The sequence below is a fragment of the Chionomys nivalis genome, chromosome 5 (genome assembly GCF_950005125.1).
Source record: "Chionomys nivalis chromosome 5, mChiNiv1.1, whole genome shotgun sequence".
Taxonomy (NCBI): domain Eukaryota; kingdom Metazoa; phylum Chordata; class Mammalia; order Rodentia; family Cricetidae; genus Chionomys; species Chionomys nivalis.
Genome location: NC_080090.1, coordinates 48,797,396 through 48,818,372, shown reverse-complemented (window position 1 = coordinate 48,818,372; position 20,977 = coordinate 48,797,396). Strand labels below are relative to the sequence as shown.

The 20,977-nt window shown below is 43.1% G+C and overlaps 1 protein-coding gene and 1 pseudogene across 1 annotated transcript in view; one reads left to right on the top strand and one right to left on the bottom strand.

The window, feature by feature from the left end:
* The window catches only part of Fhit (fragile histidine triad diadenosine triphosphatase), a 1,428,341-nt gene that overhangs the window by 1,166,953 nt on the left and 240,411 nt on the right, over positions 1-20,977 (bottom strand). The gene's annotated exons all lie outside the window — the stretch shown is intronic.
* On the top strand, positions 4,141-5,759 carry LOC130874125 (60S ribosomal protein L7-like; annotated as a pseudogene).

Here is a 20,977-nt window from a genome sequence, read left to right as displayed (position 1 = left end):
AGAAATGAAACCCTAGAAAAAAGAAGCAACAGGGAAGCAAACAAAGGCAGCCAGAAAAACAAAAAAAGTCTTAGGAAATAAAAATCAATTCTGCAATGATAAAGACAAAAATGCAGCATCGAACTAATGGAAATTATTTCTGGTGATGGAAAAAGCTGCAGGAAGGAAGTCTTTCCTCACCTTTTCCATCTAACCCAGTTCCGTGGTTTAGATGTCAATTCCCACGAGTCTCTGGATACTGCATATTCTCTAATACTGTGCACATGTGCATATACACACACGCACACAGAAACACACACGTGTGCATGCACACAGGCACACACAAATAGAAACATGCACACAGACATACATATACACCCAGACATACACACAAACTCACACACACAGACACATGTACACAGAACCACACACACAGAGACATACATATCCATACACAGACACACGTACAAAGAATGCAAAGGACACTCTTTCTAGAAACTGGATTTGGTGTACACACTAGCAGAGCAGTGCTCACTGAGCCCTATGTTGGTTTGCAGCTAACACGTGTTAAAACAGCACACACTGCTGGGCGGCGGTGGCGCACGCCTTTAATCCCAGCAGAGGCAGGCAGGTCTCTGAGTTTGAAGCCAGACTGGTTTACAGAGTGAGTTCCAGGACAGCCAGGGCTACACAGAGAAACCTGACTGGAACAAACAAAACAAACAAACAAATGAAAACACATACCTACTTCATAAAGCAAAGCCTCCATTAGAGACATTTCTGATCGGGAAGAAAAACACCCACTATATGTGGTTTAACGTCAGTGTGCTGATTTTTGCCATAAGATCTATATTCACTATTAAGATACATTAGAGAGCCGGGCGGTGGTGGCGCACGCCTTTAATCCCAGCACTCGGGAGGCAGAGGCAGGCGGATCTCTGTGAGTTCGAGGCCAGCCTGGTCTACAAAGGGAGTTCCAGGACAGGCTCCAAAGCTACAGAGAAACCCTGTCTCGAAAAACAAAACAACAACAAAAAAAATGATACATTAGAGATTCCTCTAAGTCTACTGAGCCCTTTTTGACCTTGGGATTGACCTGACTGGGGCAATAAGGAATGAAGAAACGACAGGCAGATAGACATAAGGAGAAGATGGGATCAGATGGGTCTCATGGGCTGATGGAGATGCATCAGCACTGGTCCAGAAACTGCATTTATTGCACACATTTGAGTTGAGAAGATGGGTTTACCATGTGCAGTTCTCATGGTGTCTTTAGAAGCTCTTAGTGGGAGGTCCCTATAGGGGAGCAGCCTCAGGCTGTTAAATCAGGAGGAAGTTGCAATTCAGGACAAGGAGAAGGCTTTGTCATTTCTCTGAGGCTCATCAGGGAAGGCTTTGCCATTCCCATGGGTCTGTGGCATTGGCGCCTTTGACATGGCCATGCTAACGTCAATAAGTATATATACACTCAGAACTTCATCGGCTCCCTATACCAGACCACTGAAAATACCCACCCAAATGACCAGAATCTAGTAGGTGTCATCCAACACTTAGCAAGACCATGTGGAGCTGGATCCGATATGGAGGCATTAGTGTGTATCTAATAAGTGAATGGGATTGTGCAAAGAACTGATTGATACAGACATGGATATGCCGCTACTCCTGCCCGTTAAATTAGCATGGCCCAAACTAAAGATTCCCCAATGGCAGGTCATGGAACCAATTTGGGAAACCATGACCTGAAATATTTAGAAACTAAGGAAGAATTGAATAAAAACAAAATACATGTGTGTTGTTTCTTAAGCCCCTGCCATTCCAGAAAGAAGGCTGTTCTTTGTGAAGCTGACAACCCAGAAGGGAACCTCAAGAACCTCAGGTGTTTGGTTTTAGGTATTATTGTGATTTTAATAATACCAATAATTCTTGTAACAATATTAATCTTAAAAGAATTGAAGACCATTAGCTGTCTGAGTAGAGTGTACTGTGGGTGTTTATGCAAAGGTCCTTGGACGCTGGTTCTCCTGGCAGTGTCGGAGGAAAGCACTAAGTCAGATTTTCATTATCTTTTATATCTATTATGCTTATTTTGAAATTTGATTATTTCTACCCCTTCATTACTTTGGCCAGAATTTAAGGAAAATATGAATAAAACATGTGATGGCAAGTTATTTTCTTGTCTAAACCTCTTAGGGCAATGTTTCCAATATTTCAGTGATGAAGGATATAATCTATTCCCAATATAAATGTAGATTCTTTACTGTGTTAATTTGGTCAGATTTGGTTTCCTAGTAATTTAAACTTTTTATTTAAAACTTAAGACTTATTGACATGAATTTATTGAGGGTGTATTTCTATTTCCTTACGGTACATTCATAGCTAGAATTATTCTTTAAAGACTGATGTAGCTACAGATGACATGGTGAGGTGTCTGTGTGTTAAGGTCTCTTTCCTGGCTTCACTTCAAAGTACAGGAACAGTAAGGACTCAGGCTAATGACAGAAATGTTCTTTCAAGAGCTCTTACCCTAACTTTAAACAAACTTAGTACATTGTTCCCACAACAGCGACAGATTACTCCCAATGTACAGACTGTCATCTGAAGTTTAGGGAGATCATCAACTCTTTGAAGAAGACACTGCAGGTTATCAATAAGGCCTAACCTCTTTCCACTATTAGCCAAGAATGGGATGTTCTGTTTTTTCTAAATTCTGGCCATTTGGTGGAGAGGGGCACTTTTTATTCATTTTTGCTTCCCTGTGAATTACCACCTAATGGTTATTGCAATAGTGTTTAATAAGCGATGTGTTATCCCTGGGCACTGGAATTAGCATCATTTCTCAGAGATGGTAAACAGGAGCTTGCATTTGTGCACCGCCTGCAAGTGGAAGCATCAATAAAAGCCTGAGGTGGGAGGAGGAGATGAATGCACAGGCTTGAGTCAGAGGCAAGGGATGCAATTTGATGTGGGGAATTAAGAAATTCTGCCTAGACGTGCAGAGGAGCCCAATTCTTCAAGACTCTGAGGCTGAACTGCCCAGTTCCATTTCTCACATGGCTTGTCTTTCCTTTATGGGGCACAAGACGTATGAACCTTGCCCTTCACATCCATAACTCTTGTGCCCACTCTGGGGTGCGTGGCATGCAATATTCTAGGAGCAATGTGCTATGAGTCTCTTTGACAATGGTTGCTTGAGGCCCAGGAATTTTAATCTGCATCCAGGAAATAAAGACATTTAAATTTAGAAACTTCTGAGCAAATGTCTAAACTACTGAAAGACTGAGGAGTGAGAAAGTGCAGGCACTGGCCTCCAGCCTTCAAGATGGCAAAGGCCGTCAACATACAAGATAGGGAGACATTGCTACTAAAGGCACATGTGCTAACCCCACACCCATAGGAAAAAAGAAGCTTGTCATGAATTCTAGGCATGCTGGTAGAATGGGTGACACAGATTAAAGAACATTTAGAGCTGCTTTTCTGGTGGCATTTATGATTTTGAGACTTCAGTATAAAGATGCATATTGCTTTTTATTATTTGTGTCCCATGCTATGCTCTGGGGTCGGACATGAAATGGTTTCCCTACTCTGGTATCTTACAAAGAGTGATACATAATGACAATAAGAAAAAAAAAAACACTTTCTAGGATCATATGATTAGTTCTGACATGAGGGAAATTGCTTCATTGCCAGAAGTCAATTCCTGAAATTGCAAGCATCTTCCCTTCATAAAATTAATAATATGCCCAGCTTCCTTCCCTCCTGTACTCCACTGTGTACAGATTGCAACCTCCTCTTGCCATCATGGAAGGCCACATTCTTAAAATAACATTTTCTTTCTTTCTAAACCAATGCCTTTCAACCTCCCTAATGCTGCCACCCTTTTACAGTTGTGGTGATCCCCAGACCATACAATTATTTTATTGATACTTCAAAACTGTAATTTTGCTACTGTTGCGAACTGTGATGAAGATATCTGATACTCGGGATACCTGATATGCAACCCCCAAAGTGATTGTGAGCCACAGGATGAGAAGCACTGTTCTAAAATACATGAAGACATATTTTAAAGGCTCACGGCGGTTCCTGAAACATGCATCCACCTGTTCTTCTTATCCCGCCGATACTTGTGGAGTACTAACAGGCACTTTTCTAGACTCTATGACCATGACGCTTGGGTAGGATGGCTCTAAATGAACAAAATGATTTTGAGGGTAGTATGTGCCCGGAAGGAAATGAAGCAAGGCAAAGCGGTAGAGAGATGGGTCCTTCCTAAGGGGCACTCAAATAAGGGCTCTGTAGAAACACCTGAGCTGAGAGTTGCGCGACAAGAAATTCACCTCTGCAGGAAGAGGAGCAGAAGGAAAGGCATCTGCAAAGGCCCAGCACCGCCTGGAACATGTCTCTGAAGGGCTCCAGTGAGGCCTGTGCACGGAAGTGTGCTGTGGAGTATTATTTTAAAATGTGTGACATTTGTTTTAATGATGCGAAGATGTGTTGTATTCTTTTATGTTGCATTTGTTTAACTCTGTGAAGCTGTGTTACTTTGCCTGTCTAAAACACTTTGCCTAATTGGTCTAATAAACAACTGAACAGCCAATAGCAAAGATGAGAAAGGATACGTTGGGTTGGCAGGCAAAGAGAATAAAAGAGGCAGAGAGTCTGGGAAGAAGAAGGCGCAAGAACAAGGAGAGGAAGATGATAGGGGTCAGCCACCCAGCCACACAGCAAGCCACGGAGTAAGACTAAAAGCAAAATTTACAGAAGTAAGAAAGGAAAAGCCCAGAAGCAATAATAATATAAGACTCTGTGTGAATTTATTTGGAGCTGGGTAGCAGGGTCCTCAAAGAACAAAATAGTAAAAAACAACCAGAAGGGAGGTCAGGCAGTGGCAAGAGGAGGGTAGATTCAACCTTAGATGCAGGACTCGATTTTCAAATGTTTCGTGATAGGGAACCACTAAAGGTTTAAAGTCATGGAGCAACGAGTTCCAAGGGCTTGATGTCATGGACCATGGTGGGGAAAAAGTGGATAATGATGTATTTTAAACATGTGGATTCTTTACAGGGAGTACAGGTCAGTCTTTGCCAGTGTGAGGAAGTGAGATTAAGAACATAGTGCTGGCTGTATAGTCTTCTGCCTGGAACCAGGAAGGCTGTGCCAGAGAAGAAAGTGAAGGTTCCTGCTTTGCCAGAAACATTAAGAATAAGGGAAGGTATTTTACAGAGCTGAAAGTGAAGTGCCTGCAGAAGAAGTTCGCTCTGAAAGCAAAGAGAAAGGAAGAAGCTTAGGGATGAAAAGGCAACGCACTGTGAATACAGGGCAATATACTAGACTGAGATCCAGATAGCTAGTGTGGCAATAAAAGCTGGGAAAGTCTACATGCCTGCAGATATTTGTCATCAGAATCCAAGGAAGAGATAGGGGTGTAAGCCCAAAGGTCCACAAGGTACTGCAGCTTCTCCGTCTTCATCAGATCTTCCATTGTACCTGTGTTGAGCTCAACGAGGTGTCAATTACTGTGCTGAGGATTGTGGAACCATATGTTGCATGGGGGTATCCTGACCTGAAGCCAGTAAATAAGCTCATATACAAATGAGGCTATAGCAAAATCACTAAGAAGCGAGTTGCCTTGACAGGTAAGTTTTTTATCGTTCCATCTCTTGGTGAATATGGTATCATCTGCATAGAGGATCTAATTCATGAGATCTACAGTTGGAAAGTGCTTCAGTGAAGTGAATAACTTCCCGTGGACTTCAGATTGTCTTCTCCATGATGTGGAATGAAAAAAAAAGACAACACAAATTGTGGAAGGTGGAGACACTAGCAACAGGGTAGACCAGACAACAGGCTTATTAGACAGATAACTAAGGGGTCGTCCGTGGTATTTTTGCAATCTAGTCCGTTATAACCAGTCAGAACTTGGGGGAAAAGCACAGAGTGCTGGGCTGAGCATCGAGAGTGAAACCTTCGCCAGGCTACCAAGGTGCTCCGAGGTACTCCACTGAGCCTATTCCAGTCCTGGATTCTCCATGTAAAACGGGGATAATGATTCCTCCCAGAGTCTCGGTGAGAATTAAATGAGGCATCGCACAAACAGCATGGCAATGCTGGTGGCTGGTGCCTTCTCAGGGTACAAACTGCTGTTGCTACCATCAGCATCATTACGTGGTAGAGAGTGAAGGATGAGCTGAGGAATCAAGCAACGACCCGGGGCACTCAGACTACAAAGGAGTCTATGGAGAGAGGGCAGCTGTTATCTCAGAGTACTCCGTGTCTGGTCGGGGGAGGTCTGCCCATAAAACTTACGTCTTGCCAATGGTAGAATCTGAATTATAAAAGGAGAGTTGTCACACCACTGGAAAGATCCAGCTGCTCACAAGCAAGACTAAATTAATAAGTGCAGTGCAGTCGTGTAAGGAAATACTTGGAGAAACAAACAATAACAAGTGGCGGGCTCACCCAGCACCAAAAATGAGCTGTACAAAAACATTTGTGAAAAAAAAACTAGGCAGAAGAGATGACAAGCTGTGCAAGTTTTTGTTTAAACGAAACTCAAGAACACTCGAGACTAATTTTGGTCTTACAATGTCTGCTGCACCTTAAGTTGTATATATATATATATATATATATATATATATATATATATATATATACATTTTTTTTTCCGGGGCTCATAATTAGCTAGACACATAACCAAATGCTGACTTCATGAACCCCAGGACTCTTTATGAGCCTGTTCATTTCCTGTCCAGATTCCAAGACTCTACCCACAGTCAGTCAGAATGGTGGCAACTAACACAGGACAGATGAAGGAAAGCTATGGGAGAAGGGCCACCATAGCGTAGCAGACTGCAGCCAGGAATAAATTTTCTGAATCACTCAGCTGACAGCAGGTGACTGCTTGGCTCCTTGGTTTTCACTGGTCCTGAATCTCGGGGTGTTAAGTGAAAGCTCCCAAGGCAGGATAGCTTTTTTAATATACTAGAAATGGCCTCCAAGTACCTCGGTGCTCTATAAAGAAACACAGTGGGGGAATGAAGCGTGCATTCAAACAATATCTTCTGACATTTCCATGAAGAAAACTGAGACGCCAAGCGCCTGAGTATAGTTATTTTCCTGAGAGAACAACCCGAACCACAATGCAAACGGCATTACGCCCTATCATGTGACATTAAAAATTACTTCCAGGCTATGATCACCTGACAGTGTGCCCAGGGCAACTTTATGATTATATCATCACAGTCTGCAATTCAAATCATGGAGGAGCTGGAAATACAATGCTCAGTCGGACAGCTCAGAGCTTGTCTGCTTCTCTTGCAGTGAAAAATGGTAGCAGAGAAAACCTCACTTTCCTGGAAAAACACTATCAAATAATAACGCCATTCAGGGGTCATTTTTGCAAAGTAATAACAGGCCATACATAATTGATTGCCTTTAGTCTTTGTCTCTGGGTGTTACAAATCACCATTACTAGCACTCTCTCCACCAGCTTCCACTCTGGATCCAGGCTGTCCATTTGGCACTGCCGGAAATGATGTTTGCGCCTTTGCTGTGCACTTCACGAGTAAAGTTCTCATATCTCCACAATTCTCGTGGTGTGCTCACGAGCCATCCGCAGTGGTTAGAGGAAAGTAACTTCTAGAGCTGAATTGATTTGGATTTATGCTCTCACCTCAGGCTTGCAAGGGAATTCAGGCTACCCTGGGAGATAAAATCTGCTCCTGTGAAGTCATAGCCTGACTCCCTCCATTAAGGCAAATATTGCCCTAAAAGCAGGAAAGATCGGTCTGCATTATACTGACTCTTTGCCTTACCAAATAGTGATAGCTGCATCCATAAAATCTAAATAAATAATTCATTCCAAAATTGCTTGTGCATCAGAAGGCTCATAGCACTGGTGACTGTATGAAGAGCTTTGAGCAACACTTGGGACTTCTGATATGCCTCAGCCACAGAAGGAAAGGCTCTCCCCTTCTATCTTCACCTCCTCACCCAGAACCCCGACTATACACATGTATGAGTCATATGTGTCTGTTGATTCCTGCAAATGACAAAAACTATGACTTTAGACATGTTGTGAGTATCATATAGACACAGATTTCAAAGCCTGGCAAATAAAAAAGGGTAAGGTGAAACTCAATAGCTTTTGGAAAGCTGGAGAGATAGCTTTGCCAATGAGATGCCTGCTTTACAGATGTGAGGAACTGAGTTTGCATCTCAGCATCATTAAAAGATTAAATAAAAATACAGGATGTAGTGGCACATGCTTACAATGCCAGGATGAGGAGACAGGCAGATCCCTGGGGGCTCACTGGCCAGCCAGCCAATGAACTGGCCAGTGAGGGACCTTGCCTCAAGAGAAAAAGAAAAACAAAAAACCAAGTTGGATATTCCCAAGGAATAACACCCAAGGTTGTGTACTGCCTCCCCCTCTCTCTCTCACACACACACGCTTACCTGAATGCACATATGCTCACAACACAGCTTCCAAATATAGATTCATGCTAAAATTTTAGTAAGTTAGATATATTAAATGTAAGATATATTTGATCTTGATCTAGTTTCTTGGACTTTTGTGACTCCTAAAGTGTTTGCACTATCTTGAATTATCTTTTGTTTGCTAACAAGTTGACCAGTGCTAGGCAGCCCCGAGGTAACTTCAGAATAGGGTCTCTTTACTAAAAACAATTAAGGAAAAATTAGACGTGTAGGACCTTCAACCTTATGGCTCAACCTCTATAGAGGAAGAGACAGAAGTTGAAGCTTCATTTGATCACCAAGAACCTGCGACCTGATCAATCCCATCTAAGGCCTCAGAAAATACTAGAAAGGCAGGGTTGGGAGAGTTTCTATGTCACTGAATTCTTGAGGCTTCCTATTGGGATGCACAGACAGGATATGGAATGTTCCCCCTCTCTCTTTCCATATTCCTTTTCTGTGTCATGCCCAAGGCAGCTCTTATCGGTATCCCATGTAGTAGTAGCTAGCCCCAAGGGAGGTTAGTTCTGGGTATCTATGATCTCAACCTGATGTCACCTTCATGTAGCTAGGGTAAGATCAGTTTGATTCTAGGATAGCCAAGGTTCTCTTGTCTTTGTTTCTTTGCTTGTTGTTGAGACAAAATCCCCAACAAGAAGCAATGTGAAGAAACTTACAGTTTCGTGGTATATAGCCCACCTTGGTGAGGAAGCCATGAAGGCGTGAGTCGGAGGACAGATGGTCACATTGCATCCACACTCAACAGACACAGTGTGAGCAAGACGTGGGGCAGGCTGTAAAACCGCAAGGCCTTCTCCAGTGATGCACTTTCTCTGGTAAGGTTCCACCTCCTCAAGGCTCTCTACAGACTTCACAAAGGAAGTGTCACCGGCTGGGATCAAGTGTTCAAACCAATGATCTCGTGGGGAACACCTCCTCTTCAACCACAGCACACACACACCCCACTCCAGAGCTGACTGACTAGCTTCTGGACAGGTGGGACGTATCTTGTGCATCAGGTGCCCAAAGCAGGACGTAACAATACAGGGGAAATGGGTCTAAGTGTCCTCTATTTCCTCTGTATCATCAAATTGAGTTAAACAAAACCAGCATTAAAAATCAACTATTTCACTAAATTTCTACAACTCAACTATTAAAAATGCTTATTTACCTACATGGTTTATTTTACTTGATCCATACAGAAAATAAGTATATATGAACTATATACATTCTACCTAGATAAATATGTAATATTTATATGTATAAACCTACTTTATATGCATATACATGTATATGAGCATATAAACAGGTGTCTCTGTATATACACATACCTAACCTCTCATTATTCTAGATAGATCCCAGGGAAAAGCATTTAAAACATCTGCTTTGAAGGTCAACGGGATAACTTGTGAGACTCCTGCCATATGGAAGTTAACAGGAATCTCAAATTAAATTCCCTCCAGTCCCAACACATCCGAACTGTCAGAGATGAGTGGGGAGGGCCCCTCTCTGGGCTCTCCCTTCTTATAATTCTTCCTGTTGCAAGAACACGGTTGCTGCAGCCAGACCTGTCCCCGTGGCCTCTCCCGGTCTCCCTACCCTGACCTGATGTTTCGTACAATATTCCAAAGCATGCTCCAGAAGCACTTGGGCTCTTTCCAGGAGACACGTTACACACTCAAGGTGCCACCCTGGCTGTTATTCACTGCCTGCCTTAGGTCTCTGTAGAGGGCTGTCTCTGTCACTTTCCAGCACTCCAGTTACCTATTTTGTTTAATAAATTACCATAGTGTGTAAATGTGTACAATCTCTAAATCTGTAAGAACCACCCTGAAGAATGATTTTTAAAAATACCACACTTAAAAAAAAAAAAAAGAGTGATCTCTCCACTGCTATTGTAAAGAGTGGGGGATTTATACCAGAAAAATTCCAATCACAGTAGCTGCTCCTTCCTCGGGTAAGTGGTTCTTGGGAGGTACACTTTAAAGAGGATGACTTTCCACCGAACACTTTAATTTTAATTTAACCTTTCCAGAAAAAAAAAAATGAAGGGCTCTGTGTAGATTCTTTTGGCTTTATTTAAGGCCTAAAAATTAGTTCTGAACTGTGATAATTGTGGGCTTAGGAATGCAATCAATCCCAAGCACCACTTCTGATTTGCTTATAAGCCCTGCAGATCAGGGGCTGCTGTTTATTACTAACTTGAAGGTGGCAAGTTACTTAATTGTGAAGCTGAACTTCAAGTCGAAGTGCCGTGGGATGGCTGGAGGCGAAGGGCCCGGCTTTGCAGTGGGCGAGGGTGACGGATAAAGACACGTGAGGCAGGCTTCTGGGTACGTGCTTGCTGGTCGTCAACTTTAATTAAAACAGAGTGATGGAGTAGCAAGGCAGAGTGTAAAGGTCAGAGCGAAGCAGAGACCAGCCCTGGAAAGGACAGCCGATTTCCATCATCTGCCTTCATGACCTTGCTCTAATTCCGGCTTTCTGCTCTTGCTCTTAAGACCTGAACTAAATCACATTGCTTATATGTTGTTGTTTAAAGACAAATAGGGAGGCCCAAAGTCTGACCACAAGAAATGTTGATGTCTATCATAAAGTCGCTACACTAATTTTAACCAGCAGAAGATGTATCTGTGTCTGTGCTGCGTGGGTATGGTCGGTGTTAACCAAGATGTCACGTGTGTTCATTTTCTTCCCTTTAAGATGCAGAGATCCCATAAAGTCTGCTAAGACGGGTGGCTTGTTCTTTATGTATGAGGCACTATCATCCAGGTCATCTTGAAGATCTCATCACTTCTGCACACCACTGTGCCTAAAGCTTGAGCATTTAGATATGGAGATCATCCAAAGTCAAGTTAACGAACGCATATTTGATATATGCTATGTTCAGTGGGATTATTACTCTGCAGTGATTCAAGAAAAAATTCATCTCCAACCCCTCCTAAAATTTCAATTTGGAAAATAATAACAGAAAACATCATCTGCCTAATTATTTTTATTACAAAGGAAAAGAAACTGGTGTGCTGAATCCCAGTTGCTCTGAGTCACAGGTGTGTGGTTGACATTCCTTATTTTTTAACCAAGGCCATTTACTGAGGCATGGTGTGTAAGAAAATATATGTCTACCTTCCCGGGATGCCACAATAAAGCAGGCAGACTCTCTGCTTTCAGCAGTAAGCAGTTCCCTCCCTCCATGTGCAGTCTTAACAGAGCCAAACCCCACAACGTTTGCGGCCACGGCTGCAGATGAGAATGTGAAATGGTGGCTCTGCCTTGGTGTGTTTGTCTGCATACATCTTTGGTTTATTTTACTAGATATCACTATTTTGGCAGAAACGTCTAGCTCTCTTCTCTTAAAACAACTAAACTGAACACAGGGAGCCAGAAATCCCACTTGGCAACAATCGGCTGGTGCTGGCTGGTGTGGCGCACTTGCCACCACCACAGACATGTGCTCTGGCTTGCCGGAACTCCACTACCTGCTGGCCTTGGTGTCATATTATCTGAGTTGTTCAGAGAGACGTGACAAGGCTTCAGAGATCCTGATTTCCTAGCCGGCTTATTAAACACTCCCCTGTGCCTTAGTTTTCTAAAAGAGGAGGAGAGATGGAGGGGGAACAAGGAAAATAAAAACAAAGCCTCCCATTACTGGTACACAGTGTGAATCTATGAAAGAGACCCAAACCTGGGAGCTACTAGGCAAAGGAATCACGTTATTGCAACCACATTTGTGAGAAGAAATGTATATGTTCAGAAGTCATTGCCTACAATACCGCAAAAAGCAACATTACTGAAAGGGCAACACCCCTGCCTGCACTTCTGGTAAGAGCAGAAATGAAAGAGACATTATGAAAAGCAGGGTGGTACTTCCTCGGAAAACTAAAAGAACTGATTTATGATCCACTTAGGATTAGAACGAGGCATATCCACAGGGAAAAACATGTCCTAAAGAGGTGTCTCCCCTCCTGTGTTTACTATGCACCATAGATGCCAAGAAGTGGTATCCGCTGAGAGGCCCACTGAGGTTGAGCAGGTAAAGAACATGTGATAAAATCCTGTAATCGGGACCAGCGCAAAGGAGCGCGAAGGACATGTGCTAAGCACAATAGAATAAGCCAGACACGTGAAAACAAATGCTATGTGACCTCGTACATGTGAGAAACTGCAGCGATTGAGTTCAAAGGTGCACATGAGCATCAGAGCTGGGAAGAAGGGGCAGAGGGACTGGTTCAGACAGGAAAAGGCAGCTGCATGGGAGGGATGAGGTCCAGAGCACTAGTCATGGATGGTGACTACAGAGAACTGGTCATGGCTCTGGTCACGGCACGGTGACTATCGTATTCTCAGGCTGCCTAAATGGGGGACTGAGTTCATGCTTCCAGCACAAATGAATGCCAAACATCTTCCAGGATGTCCTTGTTATATGTGTGGGTCAGAATATCACATGGCATTCCGTGTCAAATTCTGTACACGGAAAACCACCAGCAGGGTTACCGGAACCCACAGAATGACAGACTATCTTCACCAGCTATACTTCAGACAAGATGTTAACGTCCAAAAATTACAAAGAATTGCAGACATTAAATGCTAAGGAAATAAAGCTGTCAATCAGCAAATAGGCAAATGAACTGAGTAGAGAGAGCTATCAAAAAAAAAGAAGCATAAAGAACAAAAGACAAAAAATGAGAAAAACGAAACAGAAAACTATTTTTTAAAGGGCTTGATATTACTAGTCCTCGGGAAAATGCAAATTAAAACTCCTTTTGGACATCACCTCACCATAGCTGGAATGGCTATCATCAACGAATCTGAGGGCTAGTGTTGAAGAGAGGAGCCTTTACTCACTGTCGGCCAGCTTTATGTCAACATGATGCAAGCTGGAGTCCTTTCAGAAGTGGGAACCTCAGTTGAGAAAATGCTCTCACCACACTGCCCTGTGGACAAGCCTCTGGGGCGTTTTCTTGATTGATGATTGACGTGGGAGGGTGGTGCCAACCCTGGGCTGGTGATGCTGGATGCTATAAGAAAGCAGGCTGAGCAAGCCATGGGGCACAAGCCAGTGATAAGCATGCATTCAGCATTTGCTTCTGTTCCTGCCTCCAGGTTCCTGGCTTGAGTTCCTGCCCTGACTTCCTTGGATGATGAACTAAAAGCTGTAAGATGAAATAAACTTTACTCTCTGGGTTGCTTTTGGCCCTGGTGTTTGATCACAGTCATAGAGAAGTGAGTAGTACAATATGGTACAGAACAATATAGTCTTTGTGGAAAACAATTTGGAGGCTCTTCAAAAACTTTAAAACAGTATTGCCGCACAACCCAGCTATTTCAGTCCTAGGCATTTACCCAGAGAACTTCATGCCCTGTCGTGAAGGCATTTGTACCTTCCTGATCATTGAAGCTTTGTTCACTAGAGCAGATAATTGAAATTAATCTAGTTGCTCACCAACAAATGAATGGGGAGTAAAAATATTGTGTGTGTGTGTGCATGTATGAATGCTACACAGCTGTAAAGAAAAATGAAGTTAAACATTTTTCAGGAAAATAGATGGACTTAGAATGTATAATATGAAGCAAGATCGCACAATCACGGAAAGAAAGAACAATGTTCTCATGTATGTATTATGTAAATACATGTACACTTGGATACAGGATAACATGAAGAAAAGAGAGCAAGCAAAGCTAAATATAAAGGGACAGGGAAGGACAGAATGGAAGTGAGAGGGCAAAGACTGACTGTTTTCGAGCTCTGGTTCCATCACTGATCCTTGGGGGTGGATGGTGGATAAGCACCTAGAAGATATTCAACACTGAATGTGACAAACTTAGTGCAAAGTGCCATAGCAGTTTGGAATGTTTGAATGCCTGTTCTGACTACACTGAGGTCCACTGAGCTGTGTAGAGTTGGAGTCTAGTTAGTTTGGGTTGGTAATGTTTTCATTCATTTGCAAGGTTTTTTTTTTGTTTTTGTTTTTTGTTTGTTTGTTTGTTTTTTTAGAAAAAGCTTATGGCGTGAGTTCCAGGACAGGAACCAAAGCCACAGAGAAACCCTGTATCGAAAATCCAAAAAAAAAAAAAAAAAAAAAGAAAAAGAAAAAAAAAAAAAAGCTTATGGCACTCTAAAATAAAAGTCACAGCCTTTGTCTGTCTCTCAGTATTAGAAGCCATATAACTATAAGGAAAATATTACTTCACAAGTCTTGAATGCAAACTGAAGCTGAAAAGGACTGGGGTACAGACATGGATTGTGGCCTTCGGGCCATGACTTTCTAATGGGGACTCCTAGGGCTGGTGAGATGAGAGCAAAGTGGACAAATGGAATCCCATCATAGCAAACTAAACAGTTACCAGAGTGGAGAGATGGCCTGCATTACAGGAGGAAAATTTCCCATGTATTCACCAGACAGTGAACTAATATCCAGACCTCAATTGGAAAATAGAAGAGAAACCACCCAGGTAATAAATGGACAGATAAGCAGCTAAAACAATACTTTTCAAAATAAAAAAACCTCAGTTGACACACTGGAAAAATAAATGTCCAACATCTTATGGGAACAGCTAAGTGCAAATTAAGACTACATTGAGATTTTGTGTCATACCACCCAAGAAGGCTAGAATCAACATGACAAAAAAGCCTGAGAAGAGGGGAAGGGACTTTGCTGTTGGCTGGTGGGACTGTCAACTAGTGCAGCCAGTAAGGAATCGGTGTAGAGGTTCCTCAAAAATAACCTGAAAATAGGACTGCCAGAAACCCCAGCTTACCTATACCATGTATGCTATAGAACCCAGCTTATATATACCGTGTATGCCATAGAACCCAGCTTATCTATACCATGTATACCATAGAACCCAGCTTATATATACCATAGAAGCCAGCTTATATATACCATGTATACCGTAGAACCCAGCTTATATATACCATAGAAGCCAGCTTATATATACCATGTATGCCATAGAACCCATCAAGGCTGAGCATGGCATCCTAACACAAGAATGGGTTCCAACAAATTAACTCATGCACCAGAAATTAAATGTGGTCCTGCCTCCAGGGGCTCCTCAGATAGAGAAAGCTACAGAACTCTCTCCCACATGCAGAGGGCCTAGTTCGGTCTCATGGAGGCTCCACAGCTGTCGGTCTAAAGTTGAAGAGTTTCCACGAGATTGGTTCAGCAGTCTCTATAGCTTTCTACACCATGATCTTGACCTCTCTTGCTGATATATTCCATTCTCTGTCTCTTTGATTGGTTTCCTGGAGCTTGGCTGGTGCTTGGCTAAGGATTTTTGCATCTGGTTCCATCAGTTAGATGAAGGCTCTATGATGATAGTAGTGGTATTCGCCTACAGGGGAAGGAAAATTTGGGCACCCTCTTCACTATTGCTGGGAATCTTGGCTGGGGTCATCCTTGTGGATTCTTGGGAATTACGCTATCACCAGGTTTCTCCCTAACCCTATAGGGGCTCGCTCTATCAATATCTCTCTTTCATTGCTCTCCCACTTCATCCCTCCCCTCCTTGACATCACGTTCCCTCATGTTCCCATCCCCGACTCCCTCCCTTTTACCTCCCCCCTTCATCCCCAGTTTACTCAGGAGATCTCATCTAAGTCCCCTTCCCAGGGCGATCCAGGTGTCCCTCTTAGGGTCTTCCTTGTTACCTAGCTTCTCTAGAGCTGTGGATTATAGTCTGGTTATCCTTTGTTTTACATCTAACAGGTGCAAGATGGTATCTCAGAGTTGTTTTGATTTGTATTTCCCTGATGATTAATAATGTTGAGCAATCCCTTAAATGTTTTTCGGTCATTTGAGATTCTTCTGCTGAGAATTCTGTATTACCTAGCTCTGTGCCCCATTTTTTTAATCTGATTACTTTGTATTTTGATATCTAGTTTTTTGTGTTCTTTATACATTTTTGAGATCAGCCCTCTGTCAGGGAGGTTGGTGAAGAGCCTTCCCCATTCTGCAGGCTGTTGTTTTGTCTTATTTAGCACGTAAAGAAGACATAAAGTCAAATACATGAGACCTCTATAATGACTTCTGTAAAGGATTCAGAGGCTTCACCGAGGTTTCTTCTATGACATGCCATAATCCAGATAGGGAAAAACTTAAATGAACAGGTAGAAGAGTCACTTCGGGTGCGTGGGAGCTCTCCACACTCTTAATCTAGGGGCACTGTGGGAAATAAATCAGGAGAGCATGGTTCATCGTGGGAGGTGCAGACTGAATTATGTGGGCACCCCGTGTGTGTACACCGCACTCAGCTGGGAGCCAAGGAAAGAAGCTTAGGGATAATGCCAGGGCCACCATGTCTCTTCTCGCAAGCTCCAAATTAAGCCAAGAGGCCCAATGATATAGCACATGGAAAACACAGTCCTAGAGACCATGTGGGTGACTTGCAGGGACTGAATATTAACAGCAGCAGCAGTAGATGGAACTGCAGGTGTGAACATGCTTTCTGAAACAATAATTCAGACATCCTCTATGTCTGCTCCCAGTGCTTCATCAAAACAGACAGTCTTGAGAGAAAAAAAGGAATCCTAGTTATGGCTCTCTGGCAGTAGACGTCGAGAACAGGTAACATGTACAATATTCTAGCTTGTCATTCTTCAGAGAGAAGATCGTAAGGACAAACTGATTATCATTTAGATTGACAGTTAAAGACAAAAGACACTGTGATCCAGAGAGGGGACAGAATGCTGGTTTCTCACAGAAGGCCTGTCCGTTTAGGAAGACAGGGCAGCCACCAGAAGACTATTCCGACAGCACCGGCTCATGGAGTAGATTTGACACATGGAGCCTGAGTGCCTGGGAGAGATCCCCCAGCAGTGGGAAGGAGAGCACCTGAGAGAGGGGCATAGAGTTGGGCTCTCAGTGGCAGATCTGGAGGGAAGATCAAGGAGGAGGTGTCTCCCTCCTGAGATGATGCTAGCAAAATGCCAGAAACTGGGCAGCTTATAAACAATAGAAATTTATTTCTTAGAGTCCTAGAGACTGAGAGACCCCAGAACAAGTCCCCAGGAGATTCACAGATGCAAAAAAGCATCATAGATCAAGTCTTATTCCTATGTCTTAATATAGCGCAGAGTGCAAGCTAGTCCCATGGCAATTCTTCCACAAGAGCAGCAATCTCATTCGTAAGGTCTGTATTGAGATCACCTAATCACCTCCTGGAGACGTCCGAGTACTCTCGAGGAACAACGCTGGTAAAATACTATGTATTGCAAAGCATTATCCAATTCAAGCTGGGCAGCCTAGTAAGTGTGTCTATACACTGGGGAAGCTGCCACTAAGTAGGGGCTGAGTCCACCAGTCCGGATGTCTTAGAAGCCCAAGCACGGTGAAGGCCTGGAAGCTTCCTGCAGCCACAAGCCTTTAGTTCACGTAAGAAGCCAGAATTACCTGGGCTCCACATAGGTTACAGCAACAACAGCAAGAGACCAAAGCAGACAGGCTGAAAAAAATCAAATGTTTGCTCCTCAGATCTCTTTACATCTTGGACTAAGATCGGCCACCATCAGATGGGATTGCCCACTTGGTCACGCCTCTCACAGAGCCACAGTTGAGTAAAGTTGACAAGAGATTGGTCATCCTAACTCCAATACACCCCACATCCCTTGAGGGGTTAGAACTTGCACAAGTGAATGTAGGTGGGGGTTCAGCAAATATTCCTCTCGTCATAGGGAGTGTCTTGATCTGGCTGAGAAAGCAAAGGACTTTCCGTTCCTTGGTGATCACTTACTGAAAGCAGGCCACCTCAGAAAGAGGTGTCTTTAAACAAGAGTGATGAGGGTAATAAGCTTTCTGTTTGTAAGCCAGGCAATGTGTAAGAGTCCATGCCACTCCTGTCTCTGAGTAGGTAAAGTGCTTTCGAGCTCTGCCTTTGAGGGAGGTCACTTAAAGTTATCATCTTAAAGCTCCTGTAAGGCAGATGGCAGTTAAGACACAACAGTGAAGCCACTTTGGGGGTGGCTTTGTTGGTAAAGTGCTGAGCGGGAAGGGAGCCCTGAGATGATATACGATGCACCCACGGAAAATGCAGAGCATGTGGTGTGTGCTATAATCCTAGTATTGGGAAGGTGAATGGGAGGAAACAGGAGACGTACTGCTTATCTGGCCTTGCTCAACCTAGTGAGCTGCAGATTCAGAGAGAGCGAGAGCGAGAGAGCGAGAGCGAGAGCGAGAGAGAGAGAGAGAGAGAGAAAGAGAGAGAGAGAGTTTTTAAAAGTCAGGTCAGGAGTAGTAGAAGGCACTCCACATGAGTGAGACTAGCCTCTGCATGCACGTATACATGCACACATACAAGAACACACACACATACACACTATCCTTAAAACAAAATGAAAAGATCAAAGGCTATAGTGCCTACACTGATCATAAAATTCATCTCTAAGAAAATTAGCCTCATGTCTTCGATATCAAAGAGCCTCTTAAATCTTAAGCCTATGAAAGAAGATGAGGTGTGAACTCTTTTTCCATCCCCTGGGAATATAACACAGAGAAATCAACCTAAAGGAAAGGAAAATTGATGTTGGGCAATGGTTCCCAAAGCTTCAGTCCGTTATGAAAGTGGAGGGGATAGAGCAGGGCCCATGATCCCAGGGCAGCTAGGCAGCAGATTGAGAACATTGCCCTTTGGGCTGGGTCTCCCGCTCCCTTTTTGTTTCGTTGAGGGATGCTCAGCCTGTGGGGTTGGGCTTCCCACATTTTTAGGGTGATCTTTTCTCCTTTGCCCTTGTTGGAAGGACCCTCCCAGACACAGGCAGTGTTGTGTTTCACAATTTAGATGCTTCTCAGTCCTACCAAACAGATAATGAAAATCAATACGCATAGAGGATGTGACTCATTTCTCTGAGATGCTTCTACCTAAATTCAAGGAGTTTTCCTGGAAAGGAATGGAATGTGATTAAAGACAGAGACAAGAGAGAAGGATGGCTTCAGGCAACAGAACTTTTGGTACAATGTATAACTTCTCTACTTTTGTGAAGTTTGGGTTTTGTTCATTTGCTTGCTTGTGTTTTTTTTTTTTTTCTTAATTTTCGAGACAGGTTTCTCCCTAGTTTTTTTGGTTCCTGTCCTGGAACTAGCTCTTCTAGACCAGGCTGGCCTCAAACTCACAGAGATCCGCCTGCCTCTGCCTCGCAAGTGCTGGGATTAAAGGTGTGTGCCACCACCGCCGGCTCTTATTTTTTTTTTTTTTTTTTAACATTGTCTCTCTGTGTAGTCCTGGCTGTTTAGGCTGGCCTTGAATTCACAGAGATCTACCCGCCTCTAATTTCTAATATACCCCATGCTGGGCTCTCGAGACGCCCATAGGCACATAGAGCAAATGTCTGCTCTGTCTGGGTGATGTCAGAAAGACGGAAACCCAGAGGGCAGCACTGGGGTGTCACAGCCCCAGGTCTATTACAGAGCAGTGATGGTAACACAGTCCCTCCTTAGCAACAGTGACGTGCTGGGCCAACCCCACCACACAAAAGGCAAGGAAAGAGTATCTAGACTATAAAATACAGAATTCTCCAGGCTCCTAGAAAAACTAAGAACAATTAGAAAAGGAGACAAAACACTGAGAGACACTCAGCATCCCTAGTCACCCAACAAATGCAACTGAAACCCACAAGATGCTGCTGAGCACCCATAAGTCTGGCTAAAACAAAAGTAATAAAATAACAAAACCTGGTAAGGATGCAAAAAACGGTCCGCTTCTAGTTGAAATGCAAAATCTGGGAAATGGTAAGACAGTGTTTATATATTTTTTATTTTTGCTTATCTGAAAATCAATCATTCTACAGAAAATAACCTTACCCTCTGTTGATAACCTACACATGACTGACTCACGGTGGTCTAGTCATGGAGGTTTCACACAATCCATGAATGAGTAAAGGTTGAAACTTTGATATGGACAAACCCACAACACGGGATATTACTCAGCAAGACAAAGGGATGCACATTGGATGCAACCCTGGGTGAGCATCAAGAAAATTGTGCTGCTTGGGGAAGGAGTTGATCTCAAAGGAAGACATGCCTCAATAATTACTTCTAAATCATGTTCGTTTACCATGTTTTCCACATTAGCTATTGGTTCATTACTAAGAACAGTGTGTAATCAAGGAGTTGCATGGAAGGGGCGTCTTCTAGTGATGGTATTGTTGAGTATGTTGACACAGGCTGTGGTTTCATGTAACTACACATGGTGAAATTACATAACTACGAGTGCACGCACGCAGGTCATCACCTAGGGAATGTGTCTAAGACTGCACACTCTGGATTGAATAAATGTCATTGTTTATGTGGTTTTACCACATAGCATAGTTTAGCAAGGTAAAACAATGGGAGAAACCTTCTTATAGGGCAGAGGTTCTCAACCTGTGGGTTGAGATATTTATGTTGCCATTCATAACAATAGCAAAATTATGGTTATGAAGAAGCAACAAAAGTAATTTTATGATTGGAGGTCACCACAGCATGACAAACCATATAAAATGGTTGCAACATTAGGAAGGTTGAGAACCACTGTAATAGAGCTTCTTTAT